Genomic DNA, 18,160 nt, shown 5'->3' with positions numbered 1-18,160 from the left:
CATATAGTATAGGTAAGAAAATAAAATCATACTTAGCATTCATTAACAGAAGTATGGTGAGTAGAGTTGGAGTTAGCACAAATCTGACTCTGAAGGAATGTTCCTCAGATTTTCTTTTCTCCATCCAAGAGGTTTGTCAGTCTTTTTCAGATAAGTTCATGAATGGGCTTAGTGACATTGTAGAGATATACCAAGATAGATTCTCATCATTGTACGTGATTTCAAGACAGATGGAAATGCTCAATGAAATCCAAATGTTTACTTTCTACTTGATGTCAACAACCCCAATGTCAGGTTTCCTTTTAAATACTGGTTTTGCTATGCCCATTGTAAAAATGTCCTTCAACTCAGTAACTTTTCCCAACTTTGTAAGAAATGAGAGTAAATAGAAGTTATCAATGTACCACAACAGAATAAATATCAGAAACTGTATCCCTAGATGAAACAAAACAAAAAAACACACCAGAAGAGGAGGTATGTAAACCTTCCACCAAGGATGAAGTTTAAGGTTGAAGGAAAGTAGAAAACAATTGCTTGGAGAAGTGTAAGCTCTTTAATCTTTGTTGAGACTTCCAAACAATCCTTCAAGTTTTATTCTCATTATAAGTGACAACCTGGCTTTTTTGATTTTACATTTTCTTCATTAGAAATGGTTGACTAATATCCTTTATCATGAGCAACCCTTCCCTACTTGATTTTAAGGGAATTCTGTTAGGAATAAGTTTAGAATTTTAAGCTAAAACTTACATGTTAAAAATTCAAGCAACATTTTATTTGTAAAAATTCATGGAATTCAATACTTTTACTACTAAACAAGATATTAGCAAAGTAAGTGATATAAATATTAAATTCAAGAAAACAGAAAAAGGGAACAGAAAGACATAAACCCAATAGAAGAGACAAAAATATAAAGCTAAAATCAGACTGAAAACAGAATTTTATATGAATCCCAGACTGTTATTTGCAGTAAGTAAATAAAACAGTAAGCTAACTCAATTATGAAAGAACCCATGAGAGATTAAATGAAATCAGTTTAAAAATTTATGGCACAATTCTATGCCAACTGATTTTAAATTTTGAATAAAAGAGACTATCAATAAAATATAAATGAATACAATTAAGTCAGGGTTATATGAATAGACCAATATCAATGGATGAGATTGAGAAAGTTATTAAAAAGTTGTGTGCTGTGCTATACTTAGTCATGTCCTACTCTTTGTGACCCTATGGACTATAGCCTGCCAAGCTCCTCTGTCCATGAGGATTCTCCAGGCAAGAATGCTGGAGTGTGGGTTGCATGCCCTCCTTAAGGGGATCCTCCCAACCCAGGGATTGAACCCAGGTCTCCCGCATTGCAGGCAGATTCTTTACCATCTGAAACACCAGGGAAGCTCCCAAAGTATTAAAAAGTCACCCCTGATAAAAAAGGACATTTCAGGAACTTCCCTGGTGGTCTGGTGGTTAAGAACCCACCACGCAATGCAGAGGATGTGGGTTTGATCTCTGGTTGGGAAACTAAGATAGCACATACTGCAGGGCAACTGAGCTCACACCTCGAACTACTGAGCCTGGACACAGTTAGAGAGACCATTCACCACAACATAGATCCTGCATGATGCAACAAAGATGCCATGTGCCACAACTAAGCACTGACACAGCTAAATAAACAAATAAAGTAGATATTTTTTAAATTGGCTAATTATTATTAGCCAATTAATTAATTAACTAAAAAATGACAGTTCAATATAATTTTAAATGTTAGTTCTTTTAAACCTACAGGAATAGACAACTGTGCTATTTAAACTACTCTACAACACAGAGAAAAAGGAAAATTCCACACTTATTTTCATAAAGCTATCACTATTTTGACAATAAAATATTCTGTATAAGCAGAAATTTCTAAGTAACAGTTACATAACAAAAAATGAACAAATATATATGCTTATAAATTGCTTTAAGTTTTTTTTAAATAATAAAAACATGGAGAACAATCTTGCTGCTGTTCAATCATTTAATGTAACCATGAAAATCATTGTCATGAGGAAAGCCCCCAAAGGTTCAATGGTTGGGGGTGGGAGGGGCTACCCAGGTGGCCCTAGAAGTAAAGAGCCTATGTGCTAATGCAGGAGATGCAAGAGACTCGGGTTCAGTCCCTGGGTGGGGAAGATCTCCTGGAGAAGGAAATGGCAACCCACTCCAGTGTTCTTGCCTGGAGAATCCCACGGACAGAGGAGCCTGGCAGGCTACAGTCTATAGGGTTGCAAAGAGTAGGACATGATTGAGCAACTGAGCACACACACACACACACACACCAGTGATTAGGGCTCAGCGGGGGGCCCGGGTTCTATCCCTAGTCAGGGAACTAAGATCCCACAAGCCAAGTGGTATGGCTATATATATATATATATATATATATATATACACACACATATATATATACATATACATATATATATATACACACACATATATATATAAGCATTCTTGCCTAGAGAATCCTGTGGACAGAGGAGCCTGATGGGCTGCTGTCTATGGGGTCACACAGAGTCGGGCACAACTGAAGCGACTTAGCATGCATGCATGCATTGGAGAAGGAAATGGCAACCTACTCCAGTATTCTTGCCTGGAGAATCCCAGGGACAGAGGAGCCTGGCGGGCTGCCATCTATGGGGTCACACAGAGTCGAACATGACTGAAGCGACTTAGCAGCATATATATATATATACACACACTTAGTCACTCAGTCTTGTTCCACTCTTTGCAACCCCAAGGACTGTAGCCCGCCAGGCTCCTCTGTCTGTGGGATTCTCCAGGCAAGAATACTGGAGTGGGTTGCCATGCTTCCTCCAGGGAATCATCGCAACCCAGGGATTGAACCCAGTTCTCCTGCATTGCAGGCAGATTCTTTACCATCTGAGCCACTAAGGAAGCCCAAGAACACTTGGAGTGGGCAGCTGATTCCTTCTCCAGGGAATCATCGCAACCCAGGGATTGAACCCAGTTCTCCTGCATTGCAGGCAGATTCTTTACCATCTGAGCCACTAAGGAAGCCCAAGAACACTTGGAGTGGGCAGCTGATTCCTTCTCCAGGGGAACCTCCCAACCTAGGAGTTGAACTGGGTCTACTGCATTGCAAGTGGATTCTTTACCAGCTGAGCTACCAGGGAAGCCCATATAAACATATACATATATTTTTTGTCATGAGATTTGATCAAGAAAATGAAATATAACACATATATTTACATTTCCTTTTGACCCAAATTCTATGAAATGATAGAAAGTACTTAAAAAAAATGATTTTGTAACATTTCTGAAAATTAACAGCATTAACTGAAAATATTAACAGAGATCATTAGCTGAGACTATTAACTGAGAATTAGAAATTTATAAAGACTTCCTGAAGGTAGCATAAGCTGTAGATTAATGGAGAAAAGTGGAAGGAAACCCTCAGAGTTAAAAGCACATGCAAGAGGAGACAGTTTAGGAGGTGAGAATGGCTCAGTATTGACGTCGAGTGGATATCAGGAGTAGGAGGTGGCCTTCAAGGAAATGTTAATTGAGATAACCTGCATCTTCAACACTCTGCCTCTCCTAACAATACTAAAGAACTCTAGTGCACTCACCTCTTGGTTAAAACACTGAATGTGTTTTCTGTTCTAACATCTAACAGGCAGCAAAGTGTCTAGACATCTAAGATTATAGGTCTAGAGAAAATTGCAGCTGTTTGCAGACAATGATCATAAGTTTTGGGGAAAATGGTTTGAAACAAGCACATAATAGACGTACAGAAATGAGTGTGAAAAAGCAAAAGTTGTTCTTCCTTTAGTGATAATCAGCGGATGGTACAAGACAACCTGAAAGGACTCTTAACCAAATTTTTTTTTTAGTAATCCTGAGAAGATAGTGAGTGTTGTCAGAAGATTTGGGAAGGGAACTGAAGCCTTGACAGAGTTTACTAAAGAGAATCATTTCCTAGTAATTTATAGGAAAGAATCAATAAAGAGAAGAGTATGGACAATCATTTTTAAAGACTCGTATTTCAGATTTTGGGGCTTCCCTAGGGCTCAGTGGTAAAGGATCTGCCTACCAATTCAGGAGATGAGAGTTCGATCCCTGGGTCAGGATGATCCCCTGGGGAAGAAATGGTAATTCACTCCAGTATTCTTGCCTGAGAAGTCCCATAGACAGAGGAGCCTGGCAGCCTACAGTCCATGGGATCAAAAAAGAGTCAGGCACAACTTAGCAAGTGAACAACAGCAGCAACATCTCAGAGTTTAAATTTCCTGAATGATGGAACCTCTTACATGAAATGGCCAATCTTGCTATTGAATCGAGAACAGAAGCAATGGTTGTTTCTCAAGCCTGGACATGCCTGCTTAGATATTGCAGCAGATCAGGGGAAAGTCATTCTGCCAACGATGGTCACAGTCATCCATGAGAAACAAGAGTGTTCCAAAGCATGACCTTTCCTTGTTGGGGAAAGATGGCATTACACCTTGGAAGACTGCAGATTATCAAATAGCCAAGGCCAGGAGAAATGAATGTCTGATGCCATGCCTTAAGTGCCCTAGATATTGAGATTGTTAATGGCCTCAAGTTAAATCATATGACAACTGTGATGTCTTTAGAGCCTATTAATAAAAAAAACAGATAGCAAAGACTGTTCTTTTAAAATAAGCAATGAGGTGGACATTTCAGTCATTCTGACTCTTCTGTCATTGCTCTGTTCTCTACTCAAAGAAATATACAACGTTAGATGTTACCATATGAATTGCACCTTGCAAGGAAGTCTTTTAAAAATAAAATAATGTCTGAGACTATATGAATTCTTGACTTACTAAAAAAGTTAGGGAAACCATGGATAACTGAATATTGTCACATTACATAAGCAGCCTCAGAATGACAATATTAATACGACCACCAGCTGCATGATTTTTGACAACATTAAATTTTATTTATTTACTTTGCATATGATCTCTCCATTTCCCTATCCTATTTTTAATTGGGTTTCCCATTTAACTGGATTGTCGGATCATATAGCCATTATTTTCTCTCTTGTAACTTTCATTTGTTTTAGTTCTACAAGTAACAGTATACTTTATGCTCTACCAATATTTATATTGATTTTCCCTAGGCATTTTGTTTGTCTGAGACTCATTCTCCAGTAAATTCATTAAGAAGGACTTGTGAGAATAGTCCCCTAGTTAACAACTGTTTATATGCTTTTACTGGAGTGTTATTTTTGCATATAGAAACATCACACTTACTTTCTCTCCACATCTTTAATAGGTTACTCCACTTTCTTTTATCAAAGAGTGTTACTGCGGAGAACTCTTAGAATAATCTATTTTTATTCCTGTTGTAAGTCATTAGCAGTTTTTTATAGATGTCCAAGTAATTTTCTCTTTTTCTTTAAAGTCCAATTATCATTTTAAGACAGTTAGTTGTTCTGGGTCAGTATTCTCAGTTGGTGAATTCGTTCTTTCAATTTCTAGTTTCAAAACTTTTAAAAAGAAATTTCAGGAACATTTCTTGAGTTGGTGTTTTTAGAATTTATTCTATTACCTTGCTGTGTTTTCCTTCTTTAAGGCCTGCTAGTAACTGTGGGTTGGCTCTTCTTTGGCTGGTTTCAATAATTTTTACTTTCTCTAAAATCCTTTTTTTAATTAATTAATCTCTTCATTCCTTTTGATTTTAAGATTTTTTTTTCTTTTCATCTCTAATTTCTTTTAGGTGCTTTTGTCTTATGTATTATTTTCATTTTCTTTCTAGTTCAGACTTTGCTTAGGAAATGTTTGATTTTTTTTTTTTTTCCTTTTATTTCTAATTCTTCCCTGAGTCTTGTTATCTCATTTCTATTAGAAAGTTCTGGAGTTTTTATTTTTTATTGTCTCTTTTCTGTGTTCATCTTTTTGAAGTATTGTCATTATCCCTAGGGATGTTATTCTTTTTATTATTCTCATTTTTCCTCATTAAAATTTTGTAGGAGATTTGACTTACATTCTTTAGCATTAAAAATTGGTACATGAAATCACTTTTACATACACCTAAACTTTAATAGGGAAGCATGGATCAGATAGACAACTTTCCTAACTTCACAAAGCTTAACTCTCCTCATTTTATTAAAAATTGTAGAGGCTTCCCTGGTGGCTCAGTGGTAAAGAACCTGCCTGTCAATGCAGGAGACACGGGTTCCATCCCTGGTCCAGGAAAATCCCACATGTCACGGAGCAACTAGCTCGTGTGCCACAACTACTGAGCCTGTGCTCTAGAGCCCGGGAACCGCAAATCTTGAGCCCACAAACCACACCTACTGAAGCCCAGGAGCCTAGAGCCCGTGCTCTGCAACAAGAGAAGCAACTAGAGAGACGAAGACCCAGCACAACCAAAATCAATCAATCAATAATATTAATTACTGTGTGCTGAAATCTAACATAGATATCATTTTAAAAATTGTAATGGTTTGTTTTGTGACATTTCCTGGCCATGTTCTTATCCTACATTTTTGTCTGGATTGCCTCTTTCTTTGTCTGTTTCATCTCTATTCTGCTCAATTTTAATTACTTTGGCAGTTTCTGCTCACTGCAGGGCTCTGTTTGTAAGAGAGCTGTAGGGGTGTTTGTGACGCAGACAGCTCCCACCCCTTCAGACCTCATTTAGGACCCTCACACTCAGCTGTACCCGAAGTGGGCAAAATTCCTGTTTTAGCTGCTTTTCTTATATTGGTCCTCTACTCATTTTGGTGGTTACTGGCTGGCTGTTTTGGACATCTTAGTCTGATCAGAAGTAGCTTTTAGGGACTTCCCTGGTGGCCGAGGGGCTATGACTCTGAGCTCCCAGTGCAGGGGCCCGGGTTTGATCACTGGTCAGAGAACTGATCTTGCTCACATGCCACAGCTCAAGATCCTGCATGCTGCAACTAAAGATACTGCTGCAGTGAAGATTTTGCCTGCCACAACCAAGACCTGGCACAGCCAAAGAAAAAAATAATTTTTTAAGCACCTTTTATTTTCTTGTTTTATAGTCAGTTTTTATGCAAGGCTTTTAAAAAATTCAAAGAGAGAGTCACTAATATTTGCAGTTTGGGAAAGTGACTCCTTTTTTTAAAAAAATCATGTTATCAATTTATTTCTCAGGAATATTCTAAGTGCTAGGACCTAGTGGCTCAGATGGTAAAGAATCTGCCAGCAAAGCAGGAGCCCCCAGTTCAATTTCTGGGTCAAGCAGTTATGCTGGAGAAGAGATTGCCTACCCACTCTAGTATTCTTGGGCTTCTCTTATGGCTCAGCTGGTAATCTGTCTGCAATGTGGGAGACCTCTGTTCGATTCCTGGGTTCAGAAGATCCCCTGGAGGAGGGCACGGCAACCCACTCCAGTATTCTTGCCCGGAGAATCCCCATGGACAGAGGAGCCTGGCTGGCTACAGTCCACGGGGTCATGAAGAGTTGGACATGACCAAGCAACTAAGCACAGCACAGGAATACAGAAGTGAGCAAAATAGAGAAAACTCCTGCTCTTATGGGATTTGCCTTTTAGGGTCAAGAAGGACAACAGACAAAACCAAAACCGATCTAATTTATGTTTGATAGTAATAAGTGCCAAGGAGGGAAAAACACTGGGGAAGGAGGAGATGGGTGATCAGGGTTGGGTAGACATGGGAGGTCTCACTGAACAGGGAACTTTTACAGAAAGACATGTGGAACTTAGCAGTGAAACATGTGGATTTCAGGCAGAGGGACCATCCCTCAAGACCGTGAAGCTGGAGGAGCCTGGAGTGTTGGAGGAATAGTTGGAGGGCAGTGCAACAATAAAGGTGTGGAGGAAGGGCAGATCTTCTGGCTATGAAGGGGCTGGGTGCTGGTAGTAGGCAGATCATGTAGGGTCTTGTCACCAGTGAAGACTTCAGATCTACTTCATTCAGACTCTAGCCTACATCCTGTGTCACCTGGATGTCAGGGTTTCCCCTTCCAACCAGAGATCTCTAAGCCTCAGCTACCTATGCCTGAAGAATCTGTTACTTCTGAAGTTGTCAAAAATTACTTCCCTCCACCTCCTGATCTTGGAGTAATGAGGGCGTCCAAATGTGAGTTTCTGGCTAGAGGAGCCATGGATGACCAGTTAGGAATAATCAGTGTAGGATTTGGCATCATGCACCACTTGAAGGTTATGGGACCTTGGTCAGATCACTTTCTTCGATGAAACTCAGTGTCTTTGTTTGAAAAATGGAAATAATAACAGAATATATAACATACTACTGGTGTGAAGAATAAATGAAATAATATCATATCATACTCATGATATAATAATAATATACTCAGCATATAATGCAGGCTGAATAAATGTTAGCTTCATTATTTTAAAATAAAATGTGATTATGTATTCAATCTATGAATTTTCTTCTCTATGGCTTCTGATTTTATTGCATGCTTGTGACAAGCCTTTCTGGTCTAAGATATCTATATATTTTTAATATATTATATGTACATAACTTATCTACATGCAATTTATCTGTATATATTTAATTTTTTCTTCTGGTATGCTTTAGAATAGGTTGCTTTGAAATTTAAAACCTACTATTGGACAGCTTCTATGATATAAAAACGTATCAATCTATGGATAGATGTCTATGTATAATAGATTCACTTTGTTGTACACCTGAAGCTAATACACATTGTAGATCAATTATACCCCAATCAAAAAATATATATCAATCTAACTTCAAGTTTGAGTACATGACCTGTCAGTTGTTGCTCTATTTAATCATTTATCTTTTTCCTACTGACTAGGAAACTCACTTTTATCATATAAGTTCTTACATATTCTTCCATCTGTGCTTTCCATTCCTGTATTGTTGGTTTCCTCTATCAAAGCCAAGTTTTTCTGTTTACAGCATACTTGTCACGTTTCAGTGTGTGAAATATCATTTGTGCTCCCATTGTTCTTATGTTTCAGGCTTTTTCCTGCTGTTCTTATTTAGTTTTTCAGTTGAACATCATGATAATTTAAAAATATCTTTAATAAATACAGTGTATTGATATTATATTTCTCAATTGATTTGGGCCTAACATCTTTACAATATTTAGTCTTTAAAAAAAAACAACAAGGCAAGTCACTTTATTAATTAAAAACTTGCCCCACATGTAGACTTTTAAAGCACTGTTACAAACTGATTCTGTAAATTCTTAACCAATTCCTGGATATTTTTGGTAGTTTTGATTGTTGTTGTAGTGTGTGTATTTTTTTTAATTGTATTTTGAAACTTATCATTGGCATATAAACAAAGTATTTTTAGGTATTTTTAAAACATCCATTCAGGATCCCTAAAGAAGACATTTCCAATCCATCTGGAGGAAATAACCCTGGCTTTGGTATTTTGGGGGATTAGGAGGAAAAGAGGCTTCTGCTTCAACTTTGAGGACGTTACCACTGGGTGCATCTGCAGTTTTCAGAACTCTTTCTCTGTCCTCAGTGTGTCCAATCCCCAGTCCAGACAAGTGATCTCTCCAGAGGAGAAAAGTCTGGTGCTGCAAAGGGAAGGCTGGCTACACAGCTGTGTGGAAACCGGAAGGGGCTTTCCAAATCAAATTACCCCAATGTGTCTTTCAACCAAACTTTCAGATACCGACCTCACCTTCATCCTCATCATATTCCATAATACAAATAAGGTTGCTTCTCAGCTTTCCCTACAGGTGATTTTCTACATTTTTTTGTTTGCTAAATCACAGTCCTTACTACATCTTTGTCTTTCTATTGCCTCCAAATTTTGTCTCACTTCCAATTTGCTTTATCACTGTGGTTTGTAGCTTAAAAAGCATTGTCTCCTGATTTACTATCTTAAGTTGGGTTAGATGGTAAAGAATCTGTCTGCAATGCTTGAGACCTGGGTTAGATCCCTGGGTTAGGTTGGGAAGATCCCCTGGAGAAGAGAATGGCAACTTACTCCAGCATTCTTGCTTGGAGAATTCCATGAAGTGTGGAGCCTGGCGGGCTATAATCCATGGGGTCACAAAGAGTTGGACACAACTGAGCACCTACAACAAGTAGGGTTGTAGTAAGGAGCTGTTATAAAAAACATGAATCCAAATTGCTTTCTCCTAAAACCAATCTCACTAATATGCTACAACTTCTCTGCCTTTTTTCTCCATTATATGTGCTTCTGACTGTAAATTTAAAAATTTGAATTTACCTCCTATTTTACTAATATGTAAATAGTCAGGAAAGTACATCAAGTTAAATGCATTTTTTATATCTCTAAAGATTGATCACACATCTCTTTTCTTTCAATCTAATACTGTTTATCATGTATGTTTGTGTGTGTGTGTGTGTGTGTGTATATTTACTACTGAACCATGACTACATTTGTGAAATAAACCTTGTATGATCTTTGTGATATCAAACTTATAAGAAAACAAACAACCTTGCTGAAGTATCTTTGACATATAATGAACTGCACATATTTAAAGTGTACAATTTGACAAGTTTTGACATAAGTTTACATTCATGAAATCATTACCACTGGTATTATACTGTTGATGTTTAAATTCACTTGTAAGTGTATTATTCAGAATTTAAGAATATCTTTAGACTTGTAGTCAGCCTGTTTTTCCCTTTTTTGTGCTCCCATAGGTTTTGGTATCAATAGATGAATGAAATGATCAAATTTACAATTCAGATATAAAAGGTGGTAAACTCAAGTAACTTAATCTAGTGTGAGCTCTGAATGATAAGACTTAGTTTCATATTTCTTTCAGGTTTCTAGCTGTTTGAACTTTAAATTATGCATGCTTAGTTGTGTCTGACTCTCTGCGACCCCACGGACTGTACCTCGCCAAGCTCCTCTGTCCATGAAATTTCCCAGGCAAGAATATTGGAGTCGGTTGCGATTTCCTCTTCCATGGCTTCTTCCTAACCCAGGGATTGAACTGCATCTCCTGTGGCTTCTGCACTGGCGGGAGGATTCTTTACCTTACCACTGAGCCACCTTGGAAGACCTTGTTTGAACTTTAGCAGGATACATAATGTTTCTAAGCCTCAATTCATTCATCCATATAATAGTGATAACATAGTACCTGAACTAGTAGGGTTATGTGAAGACTAAATATAATAATTGTAAAGTGCTAGGAAAATAGTGAGAGCTAATTAAAATTTATATTGATGTTGTAACTGCCAATATTAATTGACTTAGCATCTATTATTTTCTCCATTTCTATTACATTCTTTACTTTCATTTTAATCTTTTTCTGTTATTGTTGTTGTTGTACTGAGAGAATTATATCTTATGCTGCACTGCTACCTAAGTTATTTTAATTTTTGCAATGTCTTGTTAAAATTGTCATAATATGAAGGTTTCCAAGAGTCTCATGAATATACACTCACCTGAATAGAAATCAGTGTAATTTACTAATTAATGTGAATTTGGGCAAATTAATTAACCCCTCTGTATTTCTGTTTCTTTATGTGTAAAATGGAGATAATGACAATACCTGTTAATAGTACTATTGTGAGGATTAAATGAGGCTTGACAATAAACTGTGGAAAATTCTGGAAGAGATGGGAATACCAGGCCACCTGACTTGCCTCTTGAGAAACCTGTATGCAGGTCAGGAAGCAACAGTTAAAACTGGACATGGAACAACAGACTGGTTCCAAATAGGAAAAGGAGTACGTCCAGGCTGTATATTGTCCCCCTGCTTATTTAAGTTATATGCAGAGTACATCATGAGACATGCTGGGCTGGAGGAAGCACAAGCTGGAATCAAGATTGTTGGGAAAAATATCGATAACCTCAGATATGCAGATGACACCACCCTTATGGCAGAAAGTGAAGAACTCAAGAGCCTCTTGATGAAAGTGAAAGAGGAGAGTGAAAAAGTTGGCTTAAAGCTCAACATTCAGAAAACTAAGTTCATTGCACTGGTCCCATCACTTCATGGCAATAGATGGGTAAACAGTGAAAACAGTGGCTGACTTTATTTTTTGGGGCTCCAAAAATCACTGCAGATGATGACTGTAGCCATGAAATAAAAAGATTCACACTCCTTGGAAGGAAAGTTATGACTAACCTAGACAGCATATTAAAAAGCAGAGACATTACGTTGTCAACAAAGGTCCATCTAGTCAAGGCTATGGTCTTTCCAGGAGTCATGTATGGATGTGAGAGTTGGACTATAAAGAAAGCTGAGCGCCGAAGAATTGATGCTTTTGAACTGTGGTGTTGGAGAAGACTCTTGAGAGTCCCTTGGACTGCAGGGAGATCCAACCAGTCCATCCTAAAGGAGATTAGTCCTGAGTGTTCATTGGAAGGACTAATGTTGAAGCTGAACTCCAATCCTTTGGCGCCCTGATGTGAAGAGCTGACTCATTTGAAAACACCCTGATGCTGGGAAAGATTGAGGGCAGGAGGAGAAGGGGACGACAGAGGATAAGATGGTTGGATGACATCACTGACTCAATGGACATGAGCGTGGGTGGACTCTGGGAGTTGGTGATGGACAGGGAGGCCTGGCGTGCTGTGGTTCATGGGGTCGCAGAGAGTCAGACACGACTGAGCGACTGAACTGAGAAAAGTAAAATGATTAAACAGTGAAGACACTGATTAGACAGAGCAAGAGCCCAATAGATGTCAGTTCTTATTTGTATTCTTAAGTTTTCAGGGGGATAATTGTATTCAGATCATGCAGTGAAATTACACCAACAACCGTAATGAATTTCCTATACTTTACTGCTGCCTCTATGTACAATGGAGATATAAAATAAGCTGTGCTTTTGCGGAGGATCTAAGATAGAGGGCATCACAGTATTAGGGTGTGGAGGGATGAGAGTTGAGTGTCCTTACTACAAACAATTAAAGGTTGTTTTTATAGAATTTAACTCCTTTCATGGGAGCTGAAAGCTCAGTTGGTAAAGAATCTGCCTGCAATACAGGAGACCCTGGTTCAATTCCTGGATTGGGAAGATCACTGGAGAAGGGATAGGATATCCACTCTAGTATTCTTGGGCTTCCCTTGTGGCTCAGCTGGTAAAAAATCCAACTGCAATGCGGGAGACCTGGGTTTGATCCCTGGATTGGGAAGATTCTCTGGAGATGGGAAAAACTACCTACTCCAGTATTCTGGCCTGGAGAATTTCATGGACTGTAGAGTCCATGGGTTCAGCTGGTAAAAAAATCCAACTGCAATGCGGGAGACCTGGGTTTGATCCCTGGATTGGGAAGATTCTCTGGAGATGGGAAAAACTACCTACTCCAGTATTCTGGCCTGGAGAATTTCATGGACTGTAGAGTCCATGGGGTCGCAAAGAGTCGGACACAACTGAGCGACTAACACACTTTATGGGAGCAGATAGTTCCCATCCTCTTCTTATGTGGCATGCCACACATACAGGGTATATGAGATATTTCTACCTACTCAAGTTTGCCCGCAGCTATTATTGGATAGAAGCTTAAAAATGTGACAACCATTATAATTAACGATATAGAGTAATTTTCCCTCATACTCTTAGGATATTGCTTTTATACATGGGAAAGCATTTTAATGATAATAATGATTAAGTATTATTTTCAGGACTTCAGGCTGAAATATTCTGCTTAGAACTGACAGAATATTGTTTCCTTTATATGAGACTTTGAACCATACCCATACAGTGCCTTGTACCTGGTAGGCGTTGGATCTATATTTTCAAAATAAATATGTATTTCCTTAAACCCAGATAAACACTGGAAGATATTTATCTGAATAACTGATGGTAAACATACACACTGCTTCAATTCATAAACCACTTCCAAAGTATTCTGAATCTGTTGCACATTCCTTATTAATGGTGAGACCATAAGGTTGTAGCTGGCAGGTGTTCTGAATACCACTGGTGATAATCTTGGATCTGGTACAGTTCAAAGAATGTTCCAGTTTTCAGTGAGACTGAGAAGTGTCTGAGACCAGATCCTCCATCGTCACTTCACTCCCTTTGTGTGTGCCTGAACTGTGAATACTCAATTCTCATCAAAATGAAACACAAGAGAATTGTATTCTCCTCTAACTGGACCTTCTAAATGACCTTCTAATTGGAAGGTCATTGTGAATGAAACCCAGTTTCCTGTTGAGCAGATTCTTGTTAACCTGAAGTCTATTCACTTAGGATTTCTCAAATCTTGCCTTCCTTGTCAGTTAACCCTCTGTGGAAAAAACAGCAGACATCTGGCTCAAAGAACAGAGGCCAATGTGAGACCATGAGCATGTTAATTGCTTTCTCTTCTTTTTCTTCTATTTGGAAATTTTCCTAACATCTTTAAGCTACTTTACAATCAAGAGGAACATAGCTGTGCTAGGTGATTATTTATCCCTCAGCTTAGCCATTTGTTCTGATGTGGGGAATGAAAAGAAATGATCAAAATGGAGACAATATAAATGCTAGAGGATAATCAAAGAAGCAGAAAAAAATATTCCTGAGTGGAAAGAAAGACCGATTTTCAATTCAAAAGGACTATTGAGCCCTGGATAAGCATACTGAAAAAAACAAATAGACATACTTTTTCATGCATCCTAGCAAATGACCATGTTCCAAAGATAAAGAGAAAAACCACACATGCTTCTGAATGAAAACATGGTTGCCTAACAAGGGAAGGTAGCTAGACAGTCTCCAGTTAGAAGACAAAGAAGTAATATTTACAGATCTCCAAAGAGAAACAGTTGTGACCTTTATGTTGTCAGCCATGCTATTACTCTTGTGTGAGGGTAAAATCAAGTCCTTTATGGACATGCCAGGATCCAGAAATGCCACACATGCAATTTTCTGAAAAAAAAAAAAAAAAAAAAAAAACCCACAGAGCTAATTAAAACAAAAGTGTTAGGAAAAGAGGCCTCAGATTTAGCATAACATTTTTTTTTTTCATTGCAGTGGGTTCTGTCATACATTGACATGAATCAGCCATGGAGTTACATGTATTCCCCATCCCGATCCCCCCTCCCACCTCCACACCCCCACCCGATTCCCCTGGGTCCTCCCAGTGCACCTGGCCCGAGCACCTGTCTCATGCATCCCACCTGGGCCAGTGGTCTGTTTCACCATAGATAGTATACATAGGATAACATTTAACACATATTACAGGTGTGCTAAGTCAGTTCAGTCGTGTCTGACTCTGTGACTCAATGGACTGTAGCCTGTCAGGCTCCACTGTCTGTGGATTCTCCAGGCAAGAATACTGGAGTGGGTTGCCATTTCCTCTCCATGGTAGGAACATGGTAGGCATTCAATAAATATTTGCTGATATGAATGAATAGATTTTTATTTCACTGGTTTTTATGAGGCTAGTTAATGGTAAATAAAAGGTAAAATGATTAGTACTACCTTTGAAAATGTATCTGTTTCTGTGTTCACTAGAATGATATGAGAGCAGAAAGATAAAAATGAATGGTCATTATTTGGCATATTATAAACTTTGATCTCAGTGGGGACAGTGTATTGGTTAAAAGGCATCTGTGTGTGTTCTCAGTCTGATCCTTTGTAACCCATGGACCATAGCCCTCCAGGCTCCTCTGTCCATGGCATTTCCCAGGCAAGAATACTGAAGTGGGTTGCCATTTCCTTTTCCAGGTGATCTTCCTCATTCAGAGATTAAACCTGCATCTCTTACGTCTCTTGCATTGGCAGGCAGATTGTTTATCACTGGGTCACCCGGGAAGCCCAAAGAAATGGGCTTCAGGAAATTTTTTTTTTCCTTAGGATAGATTTACTGAAATTAACATTTTCAGCCTGGATTTCATGACCCTGGTGGTTCAGATGGTAAAGAATCCACCTGCAATGCAGGAGACCCAAGTTTGATTCCTGGATCAGGAAGATCTGGAGAAGGAAATGGCAACTCACTCCAGTATTCTTACCTGGAGAATTCCATGGACAGAGGAGCCTGGCAGGCTATAGTCCATGGGATAGCAATGACTGGGATGGGGTGAGCAAATTTGTTTTTGTTACACCACAATGTTTTTCTAATTTTTTTTAAAAAAATTTAAATGTCTCTGAGTGGGTTATCTGACCTACCTCCTGAGGAATCTGTATGCAGGTCAGGAAGCAACAGTTAGAATGGGACATGGAACAACAGACTGGTTCCAAATCGGGAAAGGAGTATGTCAAGGGTGTATATTGCTTATTTAACAATAAACTTATTTAACTTATATGCCGAGTTAACTTATATGCAGACTACATCATGAGAAATGCTGGATTGAATGAAGCACAAGCTGGAATCAAGATTGCCAGGAGAAATATCAATAACCTCAGATACGCAGATGATACCACTCTGATGGCAGAAAGTGAAGAACTAAAGAGTCTCTTGATGAAAGTGACAGAAAAGAGTGGAAAAGTTGGCTTAAAACTCAACATTCAGAAAACTAAGATCATGGCACCCGATCCCATCACTTCATGTCAAATAGATGGAGAAACAGTGGAAACAGTGACAGACTTCATTTTTCTGGCCTCCAAAATCACTGCAGATGGTGATTACAGCCATGAAATTAAAAGACGCTTGCTCCTTGGGAAAAAAGTTATGACCAACCTAGACAGCATATTAAAAAGCAGAGATATTACTTTGCCAACCAAGTTCCATCTAGTCAAAGCTGTGGTTTTTCCAGGAGTCATGTATGGATGTGAGAGTTGGACTATAAAGAAAGCTGATGCCAAAGAACTGATGCTTTTGAACTGTGGTGTTGGAGAAGACTCTTGAGAGTCCCTTGGACTGCAAGGAGATCCAACCAGTCCATCCTAAAGGAAATCTGTCCTGAATATTCACTGGAAGTTTTGAGTAAACTCCAGGAGTTGGTGATGGACAGGGAAGCCTGGCATGCTGCAGTCTATAGGGTCACGAAGAGTTGGACACAACTGAGCGACTGAACTGAACTGAACTGAGTGGGTCATGCATCCTCTGTTTTGTCATACTCTCCACCCTTGCCTCTTGTATCGTTCTTCATACCATTAATTTTTACCAGTTCCATGGTGCTTGAACGTTTTTGAGTTTGTGAACACTAGTTAGACTGCAATGCTTCTTAGGGGATCAAATGAGTTTACAGAACCACAAGGGATGTAAAATAACACTGCTGAGAGTCTTGGGCTTTCTATGGGAACTGATATAAAACAAGTAAGATGTGGTGAGTCCTCATATCTCCAACTGTGGTGGTAGCTAGTGTTGGACATGAAACTTGGTGTCTTCCTTGAAGCATGCAGGGCTTCCTTACATTTCTGTCTGTGGACATGCAGGGGCTGACCGAGTGTGGTTGTGATCACTGGAGCATCCTGAGAAGGGGTCCTTTTCTTCTAATACAATAGAAAACAAATAAAAAAGACATCCTTTCTAAAATAAAACAATAAAATTGTTTCACTTTTGAACACTGCTGTAAACATGCTTGTTTATGGCCTTGAGTGACTATACAAAAATATTCGAAATAAGAAATTTAACCCAGAGCTAGACATATAGTAGGGGCTTCCCTCATAGCTCAGTTGGCAAAGAACCTGCCTTCAATGCAGGAGACCTGGGTTCGATCCCTGGGTCAGGAAGATTCCCTGGAGAAGAAGATGGCAACTCACTGGAGTATTCTTGCCTGGAGAATTCCATGGACAGAGGAACCTGGCAGGCTAAAGTCCATGGGGTCGCAAGAGTCAGACATGATTAAGCGACTAAACCACCACAGACATATAGTGAGAGTTCTATAAATGTAACCTATTATGTTTAACATTGTTGTGATTACTTTTATAATTAGCAAAATATATGACTAATTCAGTTTATAATTGCTTATCAGATATTGATTTTTTTTCCTGATTAATTTATTGGCTCACTTCTATTATTATTGTGATATTTTTTAAAAGACATACCTGAACAGGAGGACACATATAAGAAATAGAACAACTCTCAAGCTTGACAAAACCCACCAAAATTAGTACAAGCATCCTTTATGCTAATAAAAGCAGAAAGTTCTGGCAAACTATTTCCTGTGGGCTATAATTTGTAGACTTACTGACATGAGGATATAATTGATGTCTTATACCTTGATTCCAGTAAAGCTTCAGATATAGATTCTTGTGATACTTGTGGACAAAACAAAGAACAAGAACTTTAATATAGTGCAATTAAGTATATTTGTAAACGATCTCATAATTCTGTTTAATGGTAGGCTATAGGGCA

Source organism: Dama dama, chromosome 22, assembly GCF_033118175.1.
Source record: "Dama dama isolate Ldn47 chromosome 22, ASM3311817v1, whole genome shotgun sequence".
In the NCBI taxonomy this organism is placed as follows: Eukaryota; Metazoa; Chordata; class Mammalia; order Artiodactyla; family Cervidae; genus Dama; species Dama dama.
This window is presented reverse-complemented; position numbering follows the sequence as displayed.